The sequence below is a fragment of the Mustela nivalis genome, assembly GCF_964662115.1.
Source record: "Mustela nivalis genome assembly, chromosome: 9".
NCBI lineage: Eukaryota > Metazoa > Chordata > Mammalia > Carnivora > Mustelidae > Mustela > Mustela nivalis.
In genome coordinates, this window is record NC_139028.1 from 29,410,159 (window position 1) to 29,436,666 (window position 26,508).

The following is a 26,508-nucleotide window of genomic DNA, read 5'->3' on the forward strand; positions in this document are numbered from 1 at the left end:
TTCTCTGTGCCTAATTCTGGGAAGTTGAGAAGAGTTGGATATAATGACGCCAATGCTCAGATTGGCCCCACTTTAATGGATGATCTACAAACCTCTACTGCACCCCTCAACCCCAACACCATCTCCAACACCTCTGAGCTTCTATAATCAGATCTGCCATTCCCCACAAAGGCTCATACAAACCTTCTCCACTCTTCTCAAACTCTACTTTCCGGGGAAAGCAGATGTCAACAGCTAAGTGTTTTTTCTCAATGTCTTGTATCCAAACCCATCATCTTGATATTACCCATCCCAATCCTTCCCACCTTCCCTCCTGTTACATGAGAAATGTATACCACTGTCCAGATAAGGCTAATCCCTCCATCCCTGCTGTGGATTTTCTTTCCCTCAACTCAAGTTCAAGGGAACTTTTCCTGTCAATTTTACCCCCTCTCCTTCTCCATAGGATTAACATACATGAAATCTCTCCCATCTTCAAAACAGAGCAGCAGCAACAACTCCCCCTTCACTCTGGATTCCTGCAGCCACTTCCCATTGGCTCCTCTTTAGTTACTGCAGGATGTCTTGAAAGGGTTGTATACCTTTAAGGGACCGATTTCTCACTGCCACTCCTTCCTCAGCCCACAGTGTTCCAGTGTCCATGTCTACTCTGCCTCCTATATGTCTTTCTCTGTGGTTTAATGACCTCATTGCCCTGAATTCCAACGGCCACTGGTTGTCTCAATATCACTAGGGTCATTTATCTCTCACTGAAACATTCTTGCCTGGGTTTCTAGGACAGCATCCTTTCCTGGCTTTCTTCTTACTTTTGTGGACATCTCTTCCCCATCTGCCTTGTGAACCCCCCCATTTTTTTATCCCCGTCCTTAAATGTTGGCATCCACTAAGAATTCTGCCAAGGCTCTTTCCATAATCCCAGAGAAGGTTCCTCTCTTGAGCTTCAGCCCCACAAGCCCAAATTTTTTCCCGGACATCTCTAACTAGAGGTCCCATCAGCAACTCCACCTCAACGTGTCCAAAATGAAACTCAGAGCTTTGCCCCCCCCCAAATGCTCTCCTCCTCACACGATCTCAATCACCATGAGGGGCTATTCTGTTCACCCAGTGGTCAATGTCTTCTTCTTTTTCCTATGACCCATCACTGCCTTCTTTTATCATACTCATAAATATTGCTGTCTATTCCCAGCATCTATCATAGTGCCTTATAGATAGTCAGTAATCATTAAGTAGTTTTGTGGCTGGTGGGTTATTCATCTTCTGACTCTACCCTCTGCTCCTTCTCCACTTTCTAGCTCAGATCACCATATCTCTCACCTGGAAGAATCCATCCAACTGATTTCCTGCTTTAGTTTCCTCTTCTGGCTCAACCATTCTTCTCAAGGTAGAGAAGGACCTTTCAAATCACAAATTAAATCTTCTAACTCTCTTGCTTACATCCTTCAGGCAGCTTTCTCCCAGCACCCGACGTAGAACCCGATGCTTATCATGTGCTGCAAAAATATTTGTTCAGTGAAAAAAACATGATTGGGATCTAAAAGAAGAGGATTTTGAGAAACACAAGAAGCCCAGTGCCTATTAATGTTATGTCATTATTGTATCTGTTCATTTGCCATAAGGAAGAAATTTGGCTTCACACACCCCACTCACTGACTACTCTTCGGCTTCTGTTTGCTCTCTCCCAGAAACTGGCCCAGAGCAACATTTATTAAAAGGCAGGGTCATCTGGGGATTTGGAAGAAGGGTTAAAGAAAAAGAGAAGCTCTGCTTCATTAAAATCCTCATCTCTCCAAGCAAAGTGCCTGTCCTTATGCTTCCCCTCACTCCTGCTGTGGCTTGACTCTGGGCACTAACTGGACCCGGCTACGGACTCGTCCCTTTCCCACAGACACGCTCACCTCATTTCTCTGCCCCTCCTAATGTGCTTCTCTGGATATTGGGAATGCAAGTTGTTATTAGTATGTTTCACTTCCCAAACGCAAGGATATTCATTGTGGCTGTGGCTGTGGCTGTGTGTGTGTGTGTGTTTATGGTGGTACAGGAGACAGCAAAAGAAATAAAAGGAAATCCCTAGGGGTTGTGCTTTAGGGAAAAGAAAAAGGGGTGCACACAGTCTTGAAAGAGGTTGTTCTAGAAAGAGCTGTGCATTTTCCCAAGCTCCTTCCTTCCACAAGGAAAAGGGTGAGGGTTTATAGGATCATGGCAGCCCTTGCAAAGGTACCACTGCCATCTCCCCCCGCCCTCCCCCCATTACAATCTACTGATAACTGGAAGGTTCTCCTGCCCTTTCCCCTGGCTGTCAGTGCTGTGGGATCTACTGCGCATGTGCACACATCCCGACAGGTGAATGGAGGCCACACACTCATGACGAGTCTGCCAGGCAGCAGCAAGCATCTGTTTTTCTCCAGCGTGTAAGTCAATGATGACAGCCTACGAGGGAAAAAATGGATGGAGTGGAGAGCAGAAAAATTCAGTGGCTGCCCCATGACACAGGCACAGAGTCACAGAGGCCACCCGAGGCATCACAGGGATTTATGGATTAAATGGAAGAGGCCATTGGGCTGGAATGAGCTCAGCACGAGGGCTGAGTTGGAGAGCAGATGTCAGTGCCTGGGAGTTTGCCCAGTCTGCCCTCTCCCCCCTGGCATTAAGTCTTCCTGCTGTCAGTGACCGCCAGTCCCCCAGCTTCATTCTCCACACAGCTCAGAATAGCCAACATCCCAGAGCCACCACCAGGGACTCGGCTAAGGTAAGAGCATTAAAATCATCTCAGCTCCCTCTTCTTTCCCTCCCATCTCTGCCACTGCTCCCTGGCCAAGGCCCCGTGAGTGCACGCACCTGTCTTCTCTTTCCCCCTTCTGCCATTGTTTCTCCAGCCCTTCCTCTCCTCGCTGTATCTACAGCCATCAGATGACAGGGCTCTCTGCCAGCGGGAGGCTTACAGAAACCAGGCACACCTGGAGCTGGGACATCCATTTTCAGAAGCGTAACCTGTCCTCAGGCGGGCAGTCGTAGTGCTGAGAGGCTCTGGCTCTCTTCCCCTGGCATCCAGCCCTGCACGACCCTCCCCTTCCCTCGCATCCCCGGGCCTTGGACTCCTCAACCACACATCACCTCAGGCCCCCGCCCACCTCTCCAGGAGCCAAGAAGATCCTGGTTCACAGACAAAGGGCAGGTGCTTGGCGCAGCTGGCTTTGAAATCTGGACCACCACCTGCTCGCTGTGCCCCTTCAGCCAAGCAATTTAGTTTCCTCTTCTGGAAGATGGAGAGAAGAATGCCGAGCTCGAGGCTTTCGAGAATGAACGTTTACATGAAGCATTCCTAGCACACGCTCAGTATCATCAGCGAGCCTCCTAGGTTAATCGGAGGTTTTTTTCCCTGTCATAAGTGATCGTGCAGCTCCCCATGGAGCCACGACAGAGTCCTGAGGGCTCCCCTCCCAGGTCTGCCCCGGACAGCACCGTGGCTCTGAGGGGCAGTTGTTGGAAGACCCCTTTCCCCTGGCCCCCTGAGTAGCGTGTAGTGTCAGGGACAGCTCCCTGCTGAATTCCCATCTTTACGAGCCCTCTGTGCCCCCACAGAAGGCCCTGGACCAACGCCATCACGGCCCCAGTGCCCTGCTGCCCGACTCATGCCCGGGAGCATGCTGGAAGGCACCTGGCACCGACCCGAGAGGAACTGCGACGTGTCCGGGGAGGACGTCTTTCGCCACTCTGGTTGGGATGCCGTGCACAGCCGAGCAGCATGGAAACCTCTAAGGTTTGAGTAGCTTCTGAATACTAATGAGGGCGGGGGTGGGGGGGTGGATGAAAGGGAAAGGAGAAAGATGTCTCGGTCGGAAGTTTTTCTGATCGCTATGGATTTTCCCCCATTTTAGTGGATTGGAGAGAAGGTGTAGGAAAAAAGAAGGGAAAAGAAATCAAAAGCAGATTATTACCCTGAGCCGTGACAGCAGCTCTCGGGCGGCCCTATCTGCATGTTAAAGGCTGAGGAAAGATGCAGGCAAAATATTGACAACGGAGCCGAGATTATAGGTTACTTGGATCTTGAAAGATAGAATCAATTAAAGTGGAGCTTTCCACTCACAAGGTAGATTAGCTTCTGGGAAAAAAAAAAAATCTGTTCCCCTACGCCCTGTGTCTAGAATGTGCCAGACAGAGGAGATGGGGTTGTACAAATTACTGCCAGGAACAGCACACATGCGTGTACACACGCACACGCGCGCGCACACACACACACACACACACACACACACACACACACACTCTCTCTCTCTCTCTCTCTCTCACACACACACACACACATACTGCATACCTGACCACCATGTGGTTTCTCAATAAATATTGGTGGAATTTCTGACTGCGTGTGTACACACAGATATACTGACGGGTACTACTACCCAAGGGCACACACTATTTCTATCTTTTCCTACTCAGCAATGCTAGGCGTGAGATCTGTTGGACTTCTGTGAGATTCCACCAGGCTTACGTTTTTCTTTCTGCCTTTGTCGTTAAAATAATGCATTATTTTAATAAATGAAAAATGAAAGTTCTCCTTTGACCACTCTCCCTTTGGACTGCTTTACAGAAAACTGTCAACAAGCCTTTTACTACATTTAATTAATAACAGAGTAGAAAAGAAACCAGAATTTCAAGGGCTTTTCCCTCACTGCTCCCAAACCTGCCAGCCCCTTGAACCTGCAGCAAGAGTCATAGAAGAGTCAGGGACGGGACTGGTTTTGTCACTCATCTGGAGCGCTCCTGTGTTCTCAAAATCTCCGAGTATCCATTCTTAGAACCTGTGACCTCAGAGAGAGCCTGTCTTCCAGAGGAGGCCACCTGAGCCATATTTCCCGACCTTCTGTCTCTCATTTCATTTAGGTCTTGCCACCTTTGGGATCGACAGTCTTAAGTAGGTTATGATGAAATCTCACGGTTTTCCCATTACGAGCAGAGAATTGAGCTGAGAAAAAGAGTAAGACGTGAATCAAGCGTAACAAGGGCAAAGTGTTTCCATTTGGGGTGAAGTTTCAGAGGCGGCACTTCTGAAGGGGGTTGTGACCTAACGCGGGAGCCAGAAATGTGCCCACACACAATGTGCTGTGGGAAGTGCTTCAGTCTGGTATTTTGCAGGAGTCCAGAGAAGGGGGACTCAGTCTTCATGGGAGCTTCATGGGCTTTCGAGGATAAGTAGGAGCTCGCGAGGCAGAGAGGAGATAGGATGGATTCCATCAGAGGGAAGACGGGGAGCAAGGACTCAGACATACGCACGCGCACAGGGCGTTTAGGAAGAGCAGGTGTGTGACTGGACGGTGGAGTGGGGAAGAGTGGCTGGAAATGAGAGAGGGGAAGTTGATGGCTGGAGGCCAGATTTCCCTGGGCCTGGAAACGCTTCCTACTTCATCTTTACCTGTTGCAGGCAGGCCCACAGGCAGGGAATGCTCCCAATCAGGTGCGGGTTTCGCAAGAACTCTGAAATCAGTGCAGAGAGTGGCTCAGAAAGGGGAGGCCCTCCCCAGACCGGCCCTGTGTCTGGGAGAGCGGCTCCAAATGGGCTGGAGAGGGCAGGGACTGGAGCTCAGGCCTGATGGGGGCAGCAGGACGACAGGGACAGTTGTGGGCTACTTCAGAAGCATTATCCACGCACAGAGAGTGGGGTGGAGTCACAGCTAAGGCCGCTGAGGAGAGGCAGAAGCTGAGTTTAGTTTTAAAACAAATGGTTTCGTAGTGTTGATGACCTACATGGCTGGTGGTACCTCACTGGTTCCTCTGAGCTTATGTTAGAAGTTAAGGCCAATGGGTGGCTCAGTCGGTTAAGCGTCTGACTTCGGCTCACCTCATGATCCCAGGATCCTAGGATCGAGTCCCGCATTGGGCTCTTTGATCGGCAGGGAGCCTGCTTCTCCTTCTCCCTCTGTCTGCTGCTCTCTCCTTGCTTGTGCTCTCATTCTCTCTCTCTCTCTCTCTCTCTCTGTCAAATAAATAAGATCTTAAAAAAAAAAAAATTAAGGCCAAATTACAGGCTCAAGAGTCACAAGAAAAGCTCTTGACTGGCAAAAAGAAAGGATGAATGAATAAAGGAAGGAAGGAAGGAAGTCAGGAGCAAACAGAGAAGGGGGCGGGTGGTAGGTGTTGAGTCCACATGTGCTTTTAAGAACCCAGGCAGGGAACAGAAGTCAGAGTGGGGAGGTAGCACGGGGTGGTGAGGGAGAGGAGAAAAGGGGCACGAGAGAAAGTTCTCTTACAGGCAGAGGAGAAGAGTGTTTCAAGTAGGACAGAGTGTTCAGGCCCCAGGAAGAGGTCAGAAGAGACGAAGCCACCACAGCCTAGCGCTGAGTCCTAGATTCTCCCCACAGGCCTAAAATGCACCTGAGGACCCGCACGCCACCCAGATGGGGAGTGAGGGGGGAGAGCTGTGGGCATGCATGTGACAAGGATGTGTTCAGGAAAAGGCACGCAGGGTCAGGGTGAGAACAAGACCTTTTGTGCCTAAAATGCAGGAGGTCAAATCCACACACACCACCATCGGGAACGAGGCATTTCTGACTTGCCTCCAAAACAGCAAAACAGCAAAGCCAAACCGATCGGACAGAAAACAGTCACGTAAAACAACAACAACAACAGGAAGTCCAATAACACAGGACAAAACACAACACCATCTCTTGGAGCAGCAACAGCACATGACCCAGTTTTGCAGCCCAGAGACCCAGAGCTCCGTCCAGGAAGGAAGCTGCCAGAGTGAGTCAACCAGCCCCAGAAACCAAAAACCTTCGCTCACCCGGCGTCCCCGTGGGCACGAAAGTTCCTGGAGAATCTATTCACGGCTTCCAATTTCCCTTCGTCAGACTGCACATTTGCCTATGAGTGATTTCACACTCAACATAACCCAGCCCAGAAAAACGCACCCCCTGTGCTTTCTTTCTGGCACTGAACTTCAGCTCGGCTTTAAGTAACACCTCGCGGCAGAGCACAAAGAAGTGAAATGAGAACTCGTAATTGCATCAGAAGGCCGTGGGAGAGCCACCTACCTCCCACACCGACTCCAAACCACGCTCGAGGAAGGAGGAAGGAGGGGGGTGTAATTTCTTCATTTCTTACATTTTATGGAACACTTCACTTTGCTTTCAGCGTAATTATTGTTGTACTTTTTGCTGCTTCCCATTTGCTGTGTTTGAAAAAAAATAAAACCCTTCACTCCCCCCTGCACACTTTTCTTAATGCATTAAAATTAATAACTCGTAACACTGACCTAATTTGCTTTGAGTACTGTAACTCAGGGATTTTTTTTTTTTTTTTAATTCTCCCAGATCCACAAAACCCTTGACATGTTACTGTGGTAACAGGAGCAACCTGGTAAGTTCATGAATGAACCCCATTGTGCTCTCCAAAACCTTCTTTTCCTCTAGTCTTTGTACTCTGGATTCCACCCTTGCCCGTTGAGCCCTGAGTCTGGTGCATTGGAATCAGGCCACTCCTGACTGTTTCCAAGTCCATGCCGGGTGCCCATGACCTTCCCATTCTCCTCCAGAGTTTGGGGCAAGCCTCTCCTTACCTTCCTGAGCTCTCTAGGGCCCTGCGGCAGAGGTTTCCCCTTCCTCCCTCAAAGTTTCTCTAAGCAGAAAAGCAGTTTCTGTTACATAGCCGGTTGCTTGGTTGAAGCCTTCTATTCTTCCCTGCCATGACTGTATGGAACCCTCGCCAAGGATCCCACTGAGGACAAGGGATGGGTCCCTGGATTCTCTTCATTCCCAGGTCACCACTCCGTCCAGGCCAGTCTCCTCCTTCATACCAGGCTCCTGTCTTCCTCCCTCCCCCGCCACCCATGGACACCTAATGCAGTTAGAGGGTCTTATGACACTGCTCTCTGCTCATGTAATCACTCCCTGGTAACAAACCCATTCTCAGGACTGCGTCTTAAATCCTTCACATGGCCTCTTACCAAGCTCTTCGTGGGCTACAGACTGACCACCAACCTCCTGACCTGTCACTTTCTACTCCATGCTCTTTTCCAGCCACACTCACGCAGCTTGAAATTGCCAGGGTTGCCAGTCATTTTTCTCCAGGCTTCTGTATACACAGAAACTGTTTATACAGTTTCCCCATCCATCTCCCACTCCCACGCATGACAAGGGTTAATGTCACCCTTCAGAAAGCTTCGGGGGAACTGAATGCCCTCCCTTTGAACTCCCACAACCCTCTGTGACTATCCTGACACAGAACTTAAGCAGATCCTTGCTGTTTGTCTATTTACATCCATTGTCTGCCTCCCCATCTCGTCAATAGGCTTCTTGGGAGAAAGGCCTCTGTCCTGGGTGCTGCTCTATGCCTGGCCCCTACCTATTGGGGTGACTGGCACACAGTGTGTTCTGAAATCAAGCCTGAGTGAATGAATGGACAGAATGGAATCTCTTAGCCACCTTTCCTCCCTCCCTCTCTCTCTCACTCCCTCCATCCTTGCTCCTTCCCTTGTCAATCACTCTGCAGCATTCCCCATGCTCATGTGAACAAGAAGGGAATTCCAAAGAAGAACCTCCTGATGCTCCAGGAGCCCATGGCATTTTTGGGATCCAGGCTGGGGACAACCTTCTAAAACGTGTCTTTAAGGGGGCGCCTGGGTGGCTCAGTGGGTTAAAGCCTCTGCTTTCGGCTCAGGTCATGATCCCAGGGTCCTGGGATCGAGCCCCGCATCGGGCTCTCTGCTCAGCAGGGAGCCTGCTTTCCTTCCTCTCTCTCTGCCTGCAACTCTGCTTACCTGTGATCTCTGTCTGTCAAATAAATTAAAAAAAAAAAAAAGTTTCTTTAGAAAACTCCCCTGAAAAGACACCCTAGGACCCTAGGATGGCTATCCTGGAGAATGAACCTGCTTTGTGTCCAAATCCGTCTTCTAGCAGCAAGGCTAAGGGTGACGATCATGAGTAGTACCAGTGTGTCAATAACTTGACTGTGGAATGGAAACAGCCATGTATGTGTATTCATTCTTCCTCCTGACATCTTAGGAAAGACTGTCCCTGGCTTCCAGATGGGAGCAATGAAGGAGGAAAGGCGGAGTCAGCCCCTCACAGCAAGGGGGAAAGACCATGAGGAAAGATGCACAGGGGTGAGGCGTGCCACCCCCTGGAGAGAGCCGGGAAAGCAAGTTTGCTCTCACCTGCATGGGTGTGGACATGGCACACTTGTCCCAAGGAGAGAAGAAGGATTTTATCCACAGCTAGCTGGAGAAGGAAATCCATCATCACCCTCAGCAGACAGCAAGAAAAGAAGAAAAGGAATAAGAATGTATCAAGGAGGCTGGGTATTGATTTTAAAATCCGGGCTGACAAGAAAATGATTGGAGTCCATTTCCATTTTGCGGCTGAAGCGTGGTGCTTTCTTTGCCTCTGTCTGACCTCTCAGAGCAGAGTTCATCAAGAATCTCCCTGGCTGACACTCTAATTCTGATTTTCAAATAGCCTCGCCCTGGTTTGTCTAGAGTAAGCAAGGACATGAGTGGGAGCGGTGTCCTGGGTCTCATCTGGGAAGCAGTCAAGCGGGCCCGTTTGGGGGGCCCTATTTCAAGGCTGATTTAGAATAATACATTTTAAAAGCCCTGCTTAGCCTCACACAGATATGGCCGTGACCGTCACCACTCATATCCTGATGGAGGTTTCCGGCCCACACTGAAGGGCGAGGCTCAATGCATACGACCCAACAAGCGGCAGGTCTTGCCTTGGGCAGTCCCAGCTCTGGCCTGCTCCCCGCAGGTTCTCCCTGCCAGGAACTGTGCATCTGCTGCGAGTCTCTTCTCTTTGCATGACCAGAATTCTAAGTAAGGGCAACAGGCCTATGTATTTAATTTACTTGTAAGTGAACAGCTTCTGTGTGTTAGAAAAAAATTAACTCAACCTATGAATTTGTAATTGCCTGAGATTTCACCTCCTGGCCATGCTTCTCTTCCTATGGAGTTATTAAAACCCACACAATATGGTCTAATAATTTATTAATAGTCAACATAAATAGATAACAGCTCACATAGCAGTAATAGCCATTGCATTTTAAATAATGAGGCATTATTTAAAAGGAACTTCGCTGGAGAGGAGGAAGCATGGCTGTTCAAGGTTGGAATTACTGTTGTGGTGGCAGATAGACTCAAGGCCTTCTCCACAGTTCGTTGGCCAACTCTGTGTCACTATTTCTCCATCTCCATTCGGAAGAGTTGAGGTGCCAGCCAGTCCTTGCTTAGCAGAAAAAGACATCCAGATTAATGGGAGAGGAACCAACCATTTCTTCATGAAACAAGTGGAAAAAAAAAATATGGAAAAAAAAAATATTGGAGTTGTTCCATTTCACTAGGAGGGCCTCAAAAATAATATGTCTCCTGTTTCTCCATCGAAGTCCCTACCATCAGACCCAGGCATGGCTTTTGAATGGTGGTTCCTTCATGCTAGCACCTTGGGGAATGAATAGGGAGCCTAAAGTCACTAAAGCCTAAGGAGAAACTTCCCATCCCTTCTGCCACCGACCTCCAATTTGCAGGCCCTGCCTCCCACCCCAGTTCTCATCTGGTCTCCCCTGGAGACCTCTTCTGCACTCTTTGTGAATGTTTTATGACATTCCAAATCAAATAACAGACACTTGGCAACCAAGAAGAAGGAAGGAAAACTGTTTGCGTTTGTAGCAGATCCTAGAGGTGAGAAATCCTAAGCAATCTCCAAAAAAATTGGTAGGATAAATGATTTCAATGAGCTCACAGGATATAAGATCAAGATACAGATATTAATTTTCTTTTTAAATGCTGGCAATAATCCAAACACAAAAATTAAGACATTCAACATCTTCAACAGCATCAAAAACAGGAAAGCACTGAGGAATGACATCTAACAAAAGAATGAAAAATTCATACACTGCCAATTAAAAAAATCACTGAGAGAAATTAAAGAAGTTCTTGGTAAGTGGAGACTTTTCATGTTTGTGGATAGGATGACTCAATAATATTAAATGGCAATTGTTCCCAAATCATGATATCATTAGAAATATATTCCTACCAAAATCTCAGCAGAGTTTTGTTATTTTTTTTTTCAGAAATGTGGCATCCCAATCCCAAGATTTACATAGAAATGCAAGAAACCCCTAAGAAAACAATTTTGAAAAAGAACAAAGTTGACATACTATGGAATTTACATCTCCCAATTCTGAAACATGTTACATTAACCCACACAGTCTGGTTCTGACATAAGGACAGACATTTAAATTGATGGAACAGAATTGAGAGTCCAGAAGTAAACCCTTATGTTTATGGCTAATTGACATTTTGAAAAGATTCAAAGCAATTCAATGGGAGAAGAATAGTTTTTTCAACAAATGGTGCTAGAACAGTTGGATAGTCACATGCAAAAGTGTGAATTTACACTCCTGCCTCACACCACACAAACTGACCCAAAATTGATAGAGAACTAAGTGTTACAGCTAAAACTACAACTTTTAAATGGAAACAGTAGAAAACCAGTGTGACCTCGGGTGAGGCAGAGTGTCTTGATAAACTACAAAAGCAGGATCCATGAAGGAATACATGAAGAATTTGGATCTCATTAAAATTAAAAACATCCACACTTCAAAAGACGAAAATGAAAAGATAAGGCACACAGTGGAAGAACATTTTGAATCAAATACTTGATAAATAACTTGTATCCAGAACACAGAAATAACTCTTTTAAAATAACAAGAAAACAAACTACCCAATTTAAAAGGCAAAAAGAGAATGAGAAGACAAGTCACAGACTGAGAGAAAATATGTGAAAGACGTATCTGATAAAGGGCTGTTATCTAAAATATAAAAGAACTTTTGAGAATCAGCAATAAGAAAATGAACAACAAGGTTAACAAATGAGCAAAAGACCTGAAGAGACACCTCGCCTAAGAAGAAACACCCATGGTGAATACACATATGCTTCTTATCCTATGTCATTATGGAATTGTAAATTAAAGCAACAAAGAGATGCCACTACACACCTATTTGAATGGTCAAAATCCAGAACATTGACAACAGCAAGCGTTGGTGAGGATGTGGAGCCACAGGAACTCTCATTCATTGCTGGTAGGAATGCAAAATGGCACCAACATTTTGGAAGTTCATTGGGCAGTTTCTTATAAATTTCTTATAAAATTAACATATACTATGATCCAATAAGCATACTCATATTTACCTATTTAGGTAAATATTTAGGTTGAAAACTATGTCCACACCAAAACCCCTGCATAGATTTTTTTTAAAGATTTTATTTATTTATTTGAGAGAGACAGAAATAATAACTAGGCAGAGAGGCAGGCAGAGAGAGAGGGAAGCAGATTTCCTGATAAGTAGGAAAGCCCGATGTGGGGCTCGATCCCTGGACTCTGAGATCATAATCTGAGCTGAAGGCAGAAGCTTAACCCACTGAGCCACCAAGGTGCCCAGATTTTTATTTATAGTAGCAGGTTTCTTCATAGCTGGCAATACTTAGAAGCAATCAAGATGTCCTTGAGTAGAAATGGGTAAGTGGATAAATCAATGTACATCCATAAATGGAATATTATTTAGGGCTGAAAAGAAATGAGCTGATGAAAGCCATGAAAAGATACAGAGGAAAGTTAAGTGCATATTGCTAAGTGAAAGGAGCCAATCTGAAAGGCTTTATACTTTATGAATAACTACATGATATTCTGGAAAAGGCGAACTATGGAGACGGTAAAAAGATCAATGGGTGCCAGGGGTCAGAGGGAAAGGAGAGATGAATAGGTAGAGCACAGACCGTTTTTAGGGCAGTGAAACTATTCTGTACAATGCCTTAGCGATGGACACATGTCATTATACATTTGTCAAAGCCCCATAAATAGAGTGGACAACACCAAGAATGAACCCTATAATGTAAGTTATAGACTTTGGGTAATGGTGTGTCCAGGCAGGTTCATTGATGGTAACAAATGTAGCAATGTGCTAAAATGTGGAAAACAGCTTGATGGTTTCTTAAAATGTTACAAATAAAGTTATCATATGAGGCACAGCAACTCATCTCCTAGAGATCTACCCAAGGGAAATAAAAATGCATGTCCACAAAAAGACGTATATGTGAATATTTACAGCGGCATATTCATAATAGCCAAGGGTGGAAGGAACTGACATGTTCGTCGACGACTCTTTATCCCTACAATGAAATATTATTTGGCAACACAAATGGACAAACTAATGACACATGCTACAACATGACCCTCAACAACACGCTCAGTAAAAGAAGCCAGACACAGAAGAGTACATGTTGTATAACTGTGTCAACGTGAAATGTTCAGAAAAGACAAATCCTGAGACGGAATATAGCTCAGTAATTATCTGGAGCAGGGTGAGGGTGGGTGGGGTTGTGGGGATTTGGCTGCAAATTGGCAGGGGTCTTCTTTCGGAGGGAGACTGAATTATTCTAAACCTAGATTGTAGTCACGGTTGCACAGCTGTGTAAATTTACTAAAAATCATTCAATTGTGCACTTAGTGAATTTTATGGTATGTAAATCATGCCTCCATAAAGCTGTTAAAAATAGCAGATGCTTATTAAGGATGTCAGGAGGGTACGTGAATGGGAGGGCACACATTAAGGAGACTACCTATGATTAATTTAACATCACCCCATTACTGGCAAACGAGCCTTTCAGGAATACCTCCTGCTGGTACTAGAAATTCGCTGTATTTATCTAGGACGTAGCCTCCTACTTCTATCAAGCAGAGACAATTGAAGTCACCAAGCCCAATTCAAATATCATCTCACCGGCAGAGTGAGGCAGGATAACCCCCAGCTTGGTCAGAAAGAGGATATGACCTATGGGCTAGTACTAAAACAACCATTGCCTTCGGAATGCCTTCCATTTATCTCTGTGGGGGTTAAAAGGCCTGAACAATACAGTTATCACTTACCAGTAGACTGGCCTCTCCTTTGTACAAGAGCCAGAGGAAGGATAATAACTTACTTTTGTGAAGCTCTTACAAAACGCTTTAACATACACTGGCCCATCTGTTCTCATGGCCCCATCAGCAGATGTGAGGCAAACACCGCTGGCTGACTGGCCTGACCCTCATCCAGCTGCAGTCACTGAGATGTGGGCATCGGTTTGCTGGCTGGGCTCTGGGGAAAGCTTCGGCTTTCCGGACCCAAAGAGGCAGATCTGCTGTCCCCTCCTCTTCCGCTTTCTCTGTGCCTAGAAGAAGTGATGGTGCCTTTAAGGGACAGCAGACATATTGGAAGCACAAGAGGAGAAGCCTGTACAAAAGGCCCAGAGGGCCCCAGAGAGCCCCCAGGATTGCTTGTCCTGACACGGTTAACTGCCAGACCAATTCTCACAGCATCTCCCTGGAAGACATATTAAGCGAGATGAATTAAGCTTGCTGCTTTAAATCACGGTGCTTGGGTTGTGTTTGTTGTTGCCAAGCCTCTCCCTACCTGGTAAGGTAGAAATCATGATATGTGCTTCACAGATGCCAAAACTAAGGCTTTGACAACCTCTGCGACTCATCCAAGGTCAAATGGCCAACCACTGGAAAAATAGCAACTCGCACCCAGTTTTCTGAATCTAGTAATACAGCAACAACCGTGACCATGACAAAAGCCACCTATGGAGCACCGAGAAGGTCCAAGGCCTCTGACTTCACGAGGTACTTGCCTTTTCTCTAATTCTTGTAACTGTACAAACTAGATAGTATTATACCCATTTTATGGATGGGCACACTGAGGTTACGAAAGGTCAAGTACATTGTTCAAGTGAAGTGCCAGTGCCAGGATTTTGAACTGGCATGTATCTTGACTGCTATGAGGGGGGGTCTAGAGGAATAAAAGCACACTCCCTAGGATTAAGTGACCAGCCGATAAAAAGAATTACACGCCTGGATATGGAGCTGGATGATTCCTAGCTCGATTCAGGTTGGCGAGTAAAAGTCATCATGCTTGCATCGATGGGGCAAAGTTCATACTTTAAACTCTCACTTAAAGAAACTTTCTGGCGGCGCCTGGGTGGCTCAGTGGTTAAGCCGCTGCCTTCGGCTCAGGTCATGATCCCAGGGTCCTGGGATCGAGCCCCACATCGGGCTCTCTGCTCAGCGGGGAGCCTGCTTCCTCCTCTCTCTCTGCCTGCCTCTCTGTCTGCTTGTGATCTCTCTCTCTCTCTCTGTCAAATAAATAAATAAAATTAAAAAAAAAAAAAAGAAACTTTCTGGACAGGATTCTCTTTTCACTGTTTACAACCACTTTTGTACCTTAAAGTTCACCTCTTCCAGGAAGCCCACACCGGTGGCAGGCATCAGAGGGCAATGAAGGAGCTCTCCACAGGACAGGTGTGATTCTGCTTCCTTCTCCAAATCAAAACGCTGCTTTCTGGCAGCACAGGCCTGAGGACAGCGGTCTGGAGGCTGGAGTCAGAGCGAGGAGAAGGGAAGCTCCATGTCACCGTCAAGACCAGTCCCAGGGAAGGCTGCCCGGGCAGAGGCTTCCAAGAGAGAAGCAGTTCTTGGCCAGCATTCTAAGCCCGACAACTATAGTCTGGCCACAGAGGTACCATGGGGGTCTGGGCATGGAGTTGGAATTGGGGCAGGCTGGAGAAAAGTAGTTCAGAGGATTTAATTGCTAACTGCTGGCTCCTTTCAGGAAGTAATGTCCCCCTTCTGAGATGGCTTCAAGACCATTCATCTCCATCAGGCCCAAGTGGGTTAGTCAGCCTTCAAGAGCTTAATTAGTTTTTCTTTCTGGGTTCCCTGCCTCCCCAACAATGATGGAATAATTGAGTCATTTCAACAAGGGGCATCCAGGATTGATGCCTTTTCAAGGGACCGTGGAATTCTGGGTCAGGGAGAAGTCAGGTCCTCGGGACAGTCCAGAAAGTGCTCTGAGACGGGGCCACCAAGAGGCTCCCCCACTGCCTTCCTCGGGCTCCAGGGCTAATGGCCTCTGCTGCCCACCCAGATGGCGGTCTTCTGGACACAGATGCCTCTGACAGGCTCTGTCTTATGGGGTGACCCCGTGAATTGCTGAACTTGGAGAACCGCCCTGTGTTTGTGTGAGCCTATTCTCCCTCCCTCAGACACACTCGTGGAGGCCCAAACTCGGCTCTCTCCTCCCAGATGGTGTTATTTCCCTATATGGGATGGATCCAGCACTTCCACTTTACAAGAAACTAGAAGTACAGCAAATCTTAACTCCATGAAAACAATGAATCTTCCTGGCCAGGTTAGCATCCTGTATCCTTTAGAGGTACATCTTTTCCCCCAGGGTCACTCTGAGCCGGCCACAGGGTCCTATAAGGGTCTTGGGAAGATTGGAAAGGGAGCCCAGGGGAAAGAGTAATCTGATTATGCTCTGGGGAGCTTCTGCTCTTCAAACTCCCCACCTTTTCCTGGAGCACCGCACACCTCCCACCTTCCTGCCCCTTCAAGCTTGAAGCTATTCTCAGAGTCCGCCTCTAGAGGTAACAAAATGGACTCCTTTAGCTTGTTGAACAGACCAGCAAATGACCACTGCCCTAGGACAAGAAGCTGTTTGGACCACAGGCAGGTCAGAATGCCCTGGCACTTTCACAAAAACCTTCCCTCCCCCCAAAGATTATCAAACGTGGAACAAACCAGTGTTCTCCCGTCAAAAGCATCATAACTCATTTAACATGAAGGGTATTTTTTTTTAAATCCTTTTTACTAGATTAAAAAAAACAATAGTTGTTTCTTTCCTTTTATTTCAGCAGGGTTCCAGATAATAAAAAGATTTATAATTAAGCCAGTAGATTTACTTTTGCTATGCTGCCCTAGATTATGAAAAAGTATAATTATATGCAATTAAAAAATGAACAGTATTTCTTACCCGAGTGAAGCTTTAAAAGTCATTATGAATCCATTAGCTCAGCAGACCTTACAAATGGCCTTCACTACTCCGGACTTCATTTAAATTTACAACGGAGAGAAGTAACTTTTTCCCCATTTTGATGGAGTGCGTGTGTGTGTGTGCGTGTGTGTGTGTGTGTGCATGCGTGCATGGGTGCCTGTGCCCATGCGTGTGCGTCTTTGTTCTCCTCTGCTTGACCCAGAGGGGCCAGACATTCATTCCACATGCTAAGACCATGATCTTGATACTGAGTTTGCCACACTCTTCCCGTCACATGGCTCACAATGCTTCACTCAGGGAATCCGGCAGCTGGAGAACCGAGGAATGGTCTCAGAATTCTTCTAACTTACCCTTGTCCCTACTTCCTTGCTTCCACAGGCAGTGACTTTATCCTTTCTGGCGACAGCACTAAAGGAGGCCATGATCGTCACCAAGCTATTTGGACTGTGCTCTGGTTCTCTCCTCTCCTCCAGCCACATCAGCCTGAGTTGTCCCAGCAAATTCGCTCATGGCTGGGTGACTGCAGAATTGCTTTTTGCTACTTTGCCATTCTTAGTTGCCTCACTTATCCAGATAATGACCTCGCATGATGGGTGCTTTATCTGCTGACTACCAGGGATAACACATAGAGGAGAACGGATCTAGACAATTCAGACACTGTTCATGATCTCATTTCAACCGAGCCTCCGTGTTTGACAAGAAGCTGTAATTATTGAAAATTTCACCGGCATTAAGATAACAGATCTTACCCATAACTCCATTTTCTCTGGTTCCTTGACATCAGACTCATCCTCAGCATCGTTGCCGGGGGGAGCTCGGAGGTAATAGCGAAAAACGTAACAGAACAAAAGCCCCCAAAATCTTCCACCACCATTTTTTCATTTAACTGACCATCCTTGTTAGCTGATCTTTCCCCCTGTTGCTGCGCTTTTGCCCGATGACCTCAGAGCCTTCAGGGGTGGCTCTGATGCTGGTCGATAATCAGAATCACCTGGGAGGCAATTTAAAAAACAGAGATGAACAGCAACCTAGACTTACTGAATCAGAAGTTCTGGGAGTAGGGCTTAGGAATCTGCCTTTAAATTACTCTCCAGGTGGTTCTTAGGCAGCCCCACATGGGAGACTAAACTGGCATTTACATCCATTCTGCTGGGCACACTCAGGTGGATAAGACAGAAGGCCCATCTCTGGTCATTTCCCAGTTCCCTGGTCTTCATCCTCTCTGAGTGTGTTCAGATACAAGGCTGGATGAACAGGGATCCCAGGACAAGACCCAGACACGTCCGTCCCTCACAGTCCCAAGGCAGGGCAGCTCCCATCTAAGGTGACGGGTGCCTGGGGAACATGGAGGGTATACCAGCTCTCCAACTCAGGCCAACCAGAACTGCTCAATGGGCGCAAGCTTTCCCCTGGGTTAGTTCCATCACGTTTCAGTTTCATCTCCACTCAAACCACCACCAGCCATCAACAAGTTACTTAAAAATCTTAAAAATAAAAATCCTTCAACACACCAAACCAAGGAGAACAAACGTGCTCAAACTTTTGTACAGAACAAAGCACAGAATTCAGAAGAGCAGCTATTAACACCTGCGTGGCCACTTCCCGGCAGCCTCGTCTTACAGAGATCCCTTGCGTGTTCTAGGCTGCTGTTTTTTCACCTGAGTAATGAGAAAGGTTGGGCCAGATGATGTCCGAAATTCCTCTCAGTTCAAGTATTCTGTGATAAAACACACTCCAAGGGAGCTCGGTTCACGCTTCCCCAGTGACAAATACGTTTGCAGTCTACGTCACTAAGGAGCTTTATAACTCTGATCGAGCTATTATTAATCTCTTGGAGCCTCAGTTTACTGGTCATAAAATTGGAGTAACAGTACTATCAAGTATTGAGTGTAAGGATTAAATGATCCCTGCATCTGAAGCCCCGGAACATGGTAAGCCCTGAGTACGTGGTATCTCCATCATCATCACCACCATCGCCATCATCTTCGTTCTTATAACGAGATCTCCAATGTTCCGAAGAGCTCAGTCAACACCGGCCGCTGTACCACTGCAACAAAGTGACCCCAGATCCTGGTTATAAAGGATCTGGACATAACCCTAACCACGGACTCAAACAAGGGCTGACCCCTTCCTGCCAAAACCCTGTCCCCTTCCCTCCCCTGCTCTCCCAGCTGCAGAGGGTCACTGAAGCACCACACAGTGGCAGCCAGACGGCGACAGGGACCTGCATTCATTCGGGGAGCCTTGTGGCATGTGCTAGAGGGTGTTTCGCATATTATTTTAATGAATGGGGTCCTTCAGTGGCATGCAGTCTCAGAGGTCCTCCCCGGCTCTCTCTGCGGGGTCACTCCAAGAGCCAAGACTCTCCCAGGGGGCTTTCCTTGAGTCCCAGGGATCGCAAGGAGGCGGCCTCCTCCTCCAGGCCTGCTGCTCTCAACGCAACCTCATCTCCCTTCTCTCTCTCTCTCTCTCTCTCTGTGTGAGTATCTCAAAGCCAAGTTGTTTGCAAACTCCCCCCACACCAAATGGCTCTGTTCCATGGGCTTGGCTCATTAACACGCAGGCTGTAAAGTAGGCTAGGAGCTCTGATCTGTCATATTAAGGAGGCTATATTGCTGTGCAGAGGAACATTAAAAGATTTTATTCTAAGATCTCCCCCTGACTCCTCACCCACAGCAGACAAAGTCTCTTGGGACAAGCCTCTGTTCCAAAGCTCTCATTCACACTGATTTCTGATAAATGTTCCCATCAGTGCCATAGGCCCTGGTACTGCTCTGCTGGGCCTTTCCCTTGGGGGTCTCGGGGACTGGCTTTTGAGACTGGCTCAAGGCTTTGGGCCTTGAGCAGCCACCGTGGTAAAACATTCATCTTCATCCTTCCTCTCCTCTTGCCTGCTCGCTGACAGTGAAAGCCCCGTCCCAGGGAGGGATGGAGGGAGATCCCATCTCTGCCACTGTACGCCTCACTCCTGGATCTAATCACAGCTTTTCTCTGCCCTTTTCGGTACAATCTGATATCATTATCGCCAACATCTTCAAAAGAAGGCCCCTTTAGAGATTGCATTGTACAAACAGAGTCACCCAGAAAGGGCTGACTTTGTCTATGCGGAACGTAAGAGCCTGTTTACACCATACCATGGTGCACGGGTAAAGGACAAACCCAGGACGAGATTAAGTCAAGAGAACAAAAGATAAATGAACAATAATGCATGAATATCTAATACATTTCTGGGCCTCAGTGCCATGTGGGTTGTAAGGCAGGGAAAAGGGCACGACTGCAGGGTCAGTGGGGCCAGAATGACAGATGTGAGGGGTCAAGGTCAGGCACTTCCTCGAAGCCAGGCATTAAAGACCCCCCTCCGCAAGTGGAAGGAAGGCCCCCCCATGGCCCCCCATGTCCTCTAGTTTCATTAACACTCTGGTCTGTGGAAAACAAAGTCTGGGGACGGCTGCTCTTCAGGTTATCAGGGGAGGGTGATACACTCATTGATTCGGGCTGGGTGGGGACTTCTTAATTGTGTTGTTGTTAATTAAGGTATAGCTGACGTCCAATGTTGCGTTAGTTTCCCATGCATGACGTAATGATTGGACGACCCTATCCATTACACCGCGTTCACCGCATGCATAGCTACCATGGGGTGGGGGCCAGCTGGTCAATTACCAGCCAGGAAGCTTTGTCCAGGACTGACTGGGAACAGAGAGTCCTGCTCCAGGTTGGCAAGAGGAAGGTGAGAAGATGAAAGACCACATTCCCTCAGAGGGGATGGGGTCCTTTGCAGCTGAACCCTTCCAGAAGAAGTGGGACTCACCTCGGGCCTTCCCGGAGCTGGCTGAGCCAAGCTACGATGTGACTGAGGCTCACACTTGGAGACTTGAGTGGGGAAGCCCAAGTGGGGCACCTCGCACCCACACCCACCACCCTCCCCACCCCGGCCCCCCTGCCGCCTGCAGCCACCGCTAACACCTGCATGCCTTGAGAGAGCCACGCCAGCCTCCCGTGGCTTCTCTCTCTGTCTAGACTGGGGCAGAGCTGGAGAGAGCTGAATCCCTTCCTGCATCACTCCTGGGGCTGCTAATTCGTGGTTGCATTAGCTCTCATTTGGATAACAGCATGGGGGATTGTCAGATATTGGCTCTGACCAAATTTAATCTCCAGGCTGTGCTCTGCCCTCTTTCCACTTGCCTTTTACTCAAGACCCTAATGAAGACATTTCTCTGATTGGTTTACCCGAGTCCTATCTGGAATGAAATGCTCCAGCCCCACACCCTCCCGCCTCTCCGCTGTCCACTCCAATCAAGAACGGGGGCTCTCGCGACTCTCTCAGTTCTGAAACAAATTAAATCTCCCTGACAGACTCTATCTGCCTCGAGTTCTCCATTATGCTTCGCTTTGGGTTTGCTTTCACAATGACAAAACTGCTTTGACACGTTCGAAGATTCTCATGGCCCTGATCTATGCTGCCCCACCCCCATCTCGCTGCTGCCTGGTATGGATAATGACAAGACCACCAGCTTCCTTTCTTAGGTGACCCGGCATCTGCAGCTCCTCAGCCACTATCGGTGACATTCAGCCCCGAGTGTGATGTAAGGGGCTGCTTTGGGGGCCGCAGAATATCTCCGCTCACTTCATGGAGGGAACCCAGACCCATTTCAGCTCCTGCTTCCTTCACCCTCCTTCCAGCCAGCACATCTGGTCCTTTGGAAAGAAGTCGTTCTCCCCCAACTACTCCCACCCCCCGCCAAGTGTCCACAAAGTCCCTGGAAGAATGTGGCCTGGGGCTGTTCATGATCTTTTGAGTCTGTCCTCCTGATTCAGCAGGTCTTCAGATATGTTCCATCAGGTCATGGGGAAGCACACCTCAGGTTTTCCCCTGGTGCCTTCAGAGGAAGCTGCTAACCTCTATACCCCTTAAAAGTCTCATTGTTTTGCACGACAGATAACCCCACCTGTGCTGGGCTTCTACACTGTAGCCTTCCCATTTCCTTGAGGTAGCTGGAAAAGAGGGGGAGAAGTCCCATGCAGGCCACCAGCATGACTGGGACAACAACAAGCATGCCAATGATGATAAATTCTTCATTTTCAAGCTTCTGTTAGTATTTGAGGAGTCACCTTACTGGAATTAATAATTTCAACGATACTGGTTATAGTCATCACTTGAAGTCTATTAAGGTCCCTTTTTAGCTCTAAAATTCTATTCATTCGTGGATCTGTGGATTCCTGGATCCATGGACTCCTTCATCCATCAGATACATTTTGAGGACTTGTCATGTGTCAGGCCTTTCTCTAAGAGGTCCCTGGATTGAGGCCCCGAAGGAATGGGGATGGGGGTGTGGGAAGGACTACAGGAAACCAGGACAGAGGGGAAATGTGACCCAATGCTTCTTGGATGCAGGCCCTCACACACCCTGCCCCTTCGTGTTCTGGTGTCCCCCACAGTCACCAAATCTTCTCTTCCCAGGTCCCTGCTTCTAGGCAAATTCCCTTTGATCAACCCACCACACCAGCCAAAAAAAGTAGGGAATCACTGTCTAAAGAAGCACAATTACCATTTCCCTCCCCAAATGCACAGACTTGTGACGGGGTTCAGGACAGCCCCCCCACCCAGAATGTGCCACTTTGGCATGTGGATTATTTTGAGCTGAAGGCAACTAGACCCTGAGGGTTCAAGAGAAACTTGTGTCCCTCCTGTAAACACATAGAAGAATCTAAATTGGGGGTCTCTCCCAGAATAAGGTTTATTAACAGTTGTATTTTTGCTGAGTGACCCATTTATGTGTAGGGCAAATGTCTAATTACCAAACATCTGCTCTTCTTATGGCCCTGTGAAATGCCTTCCTTTTCTCTGAAGTCCCAGACCCTTACTCCCTTCCCCTTAGTTTGGGATAATGTATGTACTTTATTTTGCCTGATGGTCTTTAGAATTTCCACATCTATATGGATTCCCCATGAAGGTGCCTATTAAATCTGATTTTCTCATGTTAATCTGTCTCAGGTCAATCTGATTCTTAATCCTGCTATGAGGACCTCAGTCCTCAACACCTCTTTCACCTCGTTCCTGGCACATTTCATGGGCCCGTCCGACAGCCTTTGGTGACTACCGCTAGATCGGGGCCTCTCCAGATCTCAGACCCTGAGCTGGTGTTTTAGAAATTCAGATGGAATCCAGAAGTCGTATCTACTTAGAACTACCAAGAATTCGGCCCTGGAACCCAGAGCCCTAGAACTAGGGCTTGTGAGAACAAGAACCCTACATAGTCGGGGCCAAGTGGTTGAGGCAACAGACTAGAGAAGGAGAACCATGAATTTAGATACCAGGTCTCAAGTCATCGTTCTTCCTCAGAACTGAAAGGGAGTCCCCTGGAAGGGAAGACTTGGTTGCTGCCATATTGGGAACTGCATATCCGGGGCTAGAATTCTGGTCTGATCCTCCCATACTGGATCACCTAGCCCAAATCACCTAGCCTCTCTGGGCCTCCGCTTCCTCATAAACCAAATGCCATTCTGCTACGGGGATTTCTAAGGGGTAAGAAAAGGATTCACAGGCGTGCCTCTGAAATCCACAGGCTAGGCTTGGCGTTCAGTAAGGTGACCTCCGCTCTCTAAAATTCTACACTTGACCCCTTTAATTAACCTATCTTGAAAACGTGTTTTATGTCAGTCACTATGATAAGAGCTCACAGAGCAGGTCCCAATATTCGTAACAGGAAGGACATCATTTACATAATAAGATCAAACAGCTCCAGAAAATCAGATGTTTGTGTATCTTAAAAATAGATGCAATAATAATTCTCGCCATTATTAAGGTTATACTTATTATGTACCAGGCAACACATTAAATGCGCTACGTGGGTTTTTGCAATTTATTTGCACAAAATGATCACAGAAAATAGATGCGATTGTACACACGTTGTTCAGTATTTATTGAGTGAGAGAAGGGTGTGGTGGACCTTGTACTAGGTCCATGATATAAGCACCCAGATTTTGCATCTTCAGGCCCAGAGGGGTTAAAGAACATTCCAGCCACATACCTAGGTCAGAAAGGATCAGAATGAACCAGAAATCTAGTCTGCCAGGCTGTAGAGCCCGAACTCCCAAGTGTTAACTCTCCTACTTACCCCAGCTTGGTTTTCTGAGCCTCCCAATGTCAACTAAAGCCAGTGTTTTCTGAGTCCCTAGCTTTCTCACTCTCACTGTCCCTTCCTCATTCAGCTTCTCCTGCTCACGAGTGAAGCTCCCCTACAGCGTTCTTCTACCCATGAAATAGCCACTTTGTATTCTCCCCGCTTCACTGGTTCTCGTTTTCAATTGCCACCTCAACACTGCTATTTTCTTCTTGTCTTCTACTCCTTGCTCTCTCCTTCACCTCTCCAGGAACTCTGCAAAATATCTGTGAATTCACTATGCCGAAAGACTCTACCATGGTCTGATTCCAGAGCCACAAAACTGTGAACTCTGTTGAAAACACTAGCTGCGCATTATTACAGAACCCAGAGCAGAAGCAGAGACAGGAGATTCCAGGACAACTTTCAGTGAAGCCAGAAGTGTGGGTGTCTTGGCAGGTTTTGAAACTGGATGGCTGGCCCCTTCCTGTCTTGAAATCACATTTGATTGGGCAGCGTAGTGAGAAGGAAAAGCATGAATAGCAACTGAATTGAGTTATTCATGAACAGAATCCATGCAAACCCCATTTAAAGATAAAGAGTTCTGAGTCAGGCTCTCCTACATCGTGTGGGAGACAATATGGCAGACAGAGGAGAGAAGGGTCTCTATAGACTGGAATGAAATGGAAAAAAGGATGGTCTGGCTCTCTACATTACTTAAAGAAATCTGGAAATGTTGATTTCATAATGCACAGCTCATCTTAATGAGTTCAAAATGACGATTGCCTCTTTCAGACCCATCTGATGTCAGTGTAGTCTTGAATCTCCCTCTAGATGGGTCAGGAAACATGCTGGAATGGGAAGTGAACCAGCCCTCAATACCATGATGCCATGAGATGCTATTTCTGAAAACATGGTGTCAGGCTCCTTAAGAGTTAACTCCTATATCCCAAAGGCTGCTTGGCTACCCCAAAACTCCAACACAGTTCATTATTTCATTAGAGGTGTTAGATATGAATTGTTCATTAAAACACATATTATTGGATGTTTAACTACCGTGTAATTGATTTTCTATCCATCACCCAGTGGTTAACCCTCAATAAATCCTTTTTGTAATCAACTTAAAGTACAATACCTATCACGCTTGATATCTTTCTCCTTTGAATTAACAAGAAACCAACTAAATATGATTGAAATTAAACTTTATCATTAAAAAAAACTGATCAAGTTTCAAGCACGGCATGAGAAAAACTCTCTGGGCATGAATCTGCTCCTGTTTCTAGAAGGATCTCAGGGCAAGTGAGAGCTCAAGGGAACCTAGAGCCTCTTCTAACCATTGTGACATTAGCTAAGGTCCAGGAAAGTCAAATGGTATGCTCAAAGCTAGAAAAACAGTGGTGTCTTTCTAGAACTGCCATGTAGGAACCAAGTTCATGGTCTGATAAGACAGATAGTGCAACTCTTCCCCAAGGCTGAGACATCAAGAAAATGAGGAGCATCCCAGGCTCCCCAAAGAACATCAGAAACAATTAAGCATTAACATGCTTTTAGAAGACCCATCAGTTTCCCTTCTTCAGAGCTTTCTTCAAAGCCTTCCAAAAAAATCCTACCTCTTGAGGGACCTGCCTTGTCTGGATGGGAGGAGAAAAGTGACTGACCCCAACCAACCATAGGATAAGAAGCAAAGTGGGGAAATGTTTTGTTCAGTTTCAAGAAGGCAACTGGCTGGGGCCTGGACAGCAATTCAGAAGCTGGGAGAGGGGATGAGGGGGCGGTGGGGGGGGGGAGACACGCCTAGTTTGTCCTCAAAAGCTCTAAAATGTTCACAGAATCCCTGACCCTCCCAACCTCCCAAATACACACACACACACACACACACGCACACACATGCACACACATGCACACACACACACCATAAAACACTAGGGCTGAATGGATAAGTAAAATAATACACAGAAAGCTTTCAGAAAAGGCACAGAACAAGTGCTTAAAATGATAGCTACTACTGCGTTTCCAGATTAATACTTAATATTCTACAACATGGTTTTTAATGCACTTAATTTCCTTACTATTGGACATGGAGAGGAATATGACACGTTGATTCATTCATTCATTCATTTCCTTAGATACATTCTGAGGTAGGAATTTGCGGGCTCTGCAGGGATGATTTCTGGTGAGCTCGTAACATGTCTAACTCAGTCTCTCTAGACGTGCTTTCATTAACAGTGTTTGAACTTCCTGGGTACCATGGGTTAGAAATCTTTTCACAGTAGTGAGTCTTTGGTCACAAGAAGGCAGCAAGAAGCAGCAGAAGGACCCCTAACAGGAACTGCTGTAAAGGGACTTGATGGGATTTGCAGGCAGTTGGATTCTGGGTCTCTTCCAGTTTTTAAACTTTATGATTCCGATCCTTCTGGAACACTGAAGTAGTGATTCCCATGCCTCTTCATGTGGCGTGACATAAAGATGTCTTTCAGACTCAAACCATCGCAGGCTGCTACACTTCTTCCCTGGTTGCTCTCACCCTTGGAGATCAAAGGCTGAGCATTTTCC

General features: G+C 47.0%; 1 protein-coding gene and 1 long non-coding RNA gene across 6 annotated transcripts in view; both read right to left on the minus strand.

Annotated features, from left to right (window-relative positions):
* KIRREL3 (kirre like nephrin family adhesion molecule 3) overlaps nucleotides 1–26,508 on the minus strand; it is a 546,897-nt gene that overhangs the window by 469,580 nt on the left and 50,809 nt on the right. The window lies entirely within an intron of this gene.
* Nucleotides 4,603–7,010, minus strand: LOC309873357. Its single transcript, XR_014316309.1, has 3 exons — nucleotides 6,776–7,010; nucleotides 5,834–5,962; nucleotides 4,603–5,469 (listed from the first exon to the last, which is right to left on the minus strand). It is a non-coding gene; the product is annotated as an uncharacterized lncRNA (long non-coding RNA).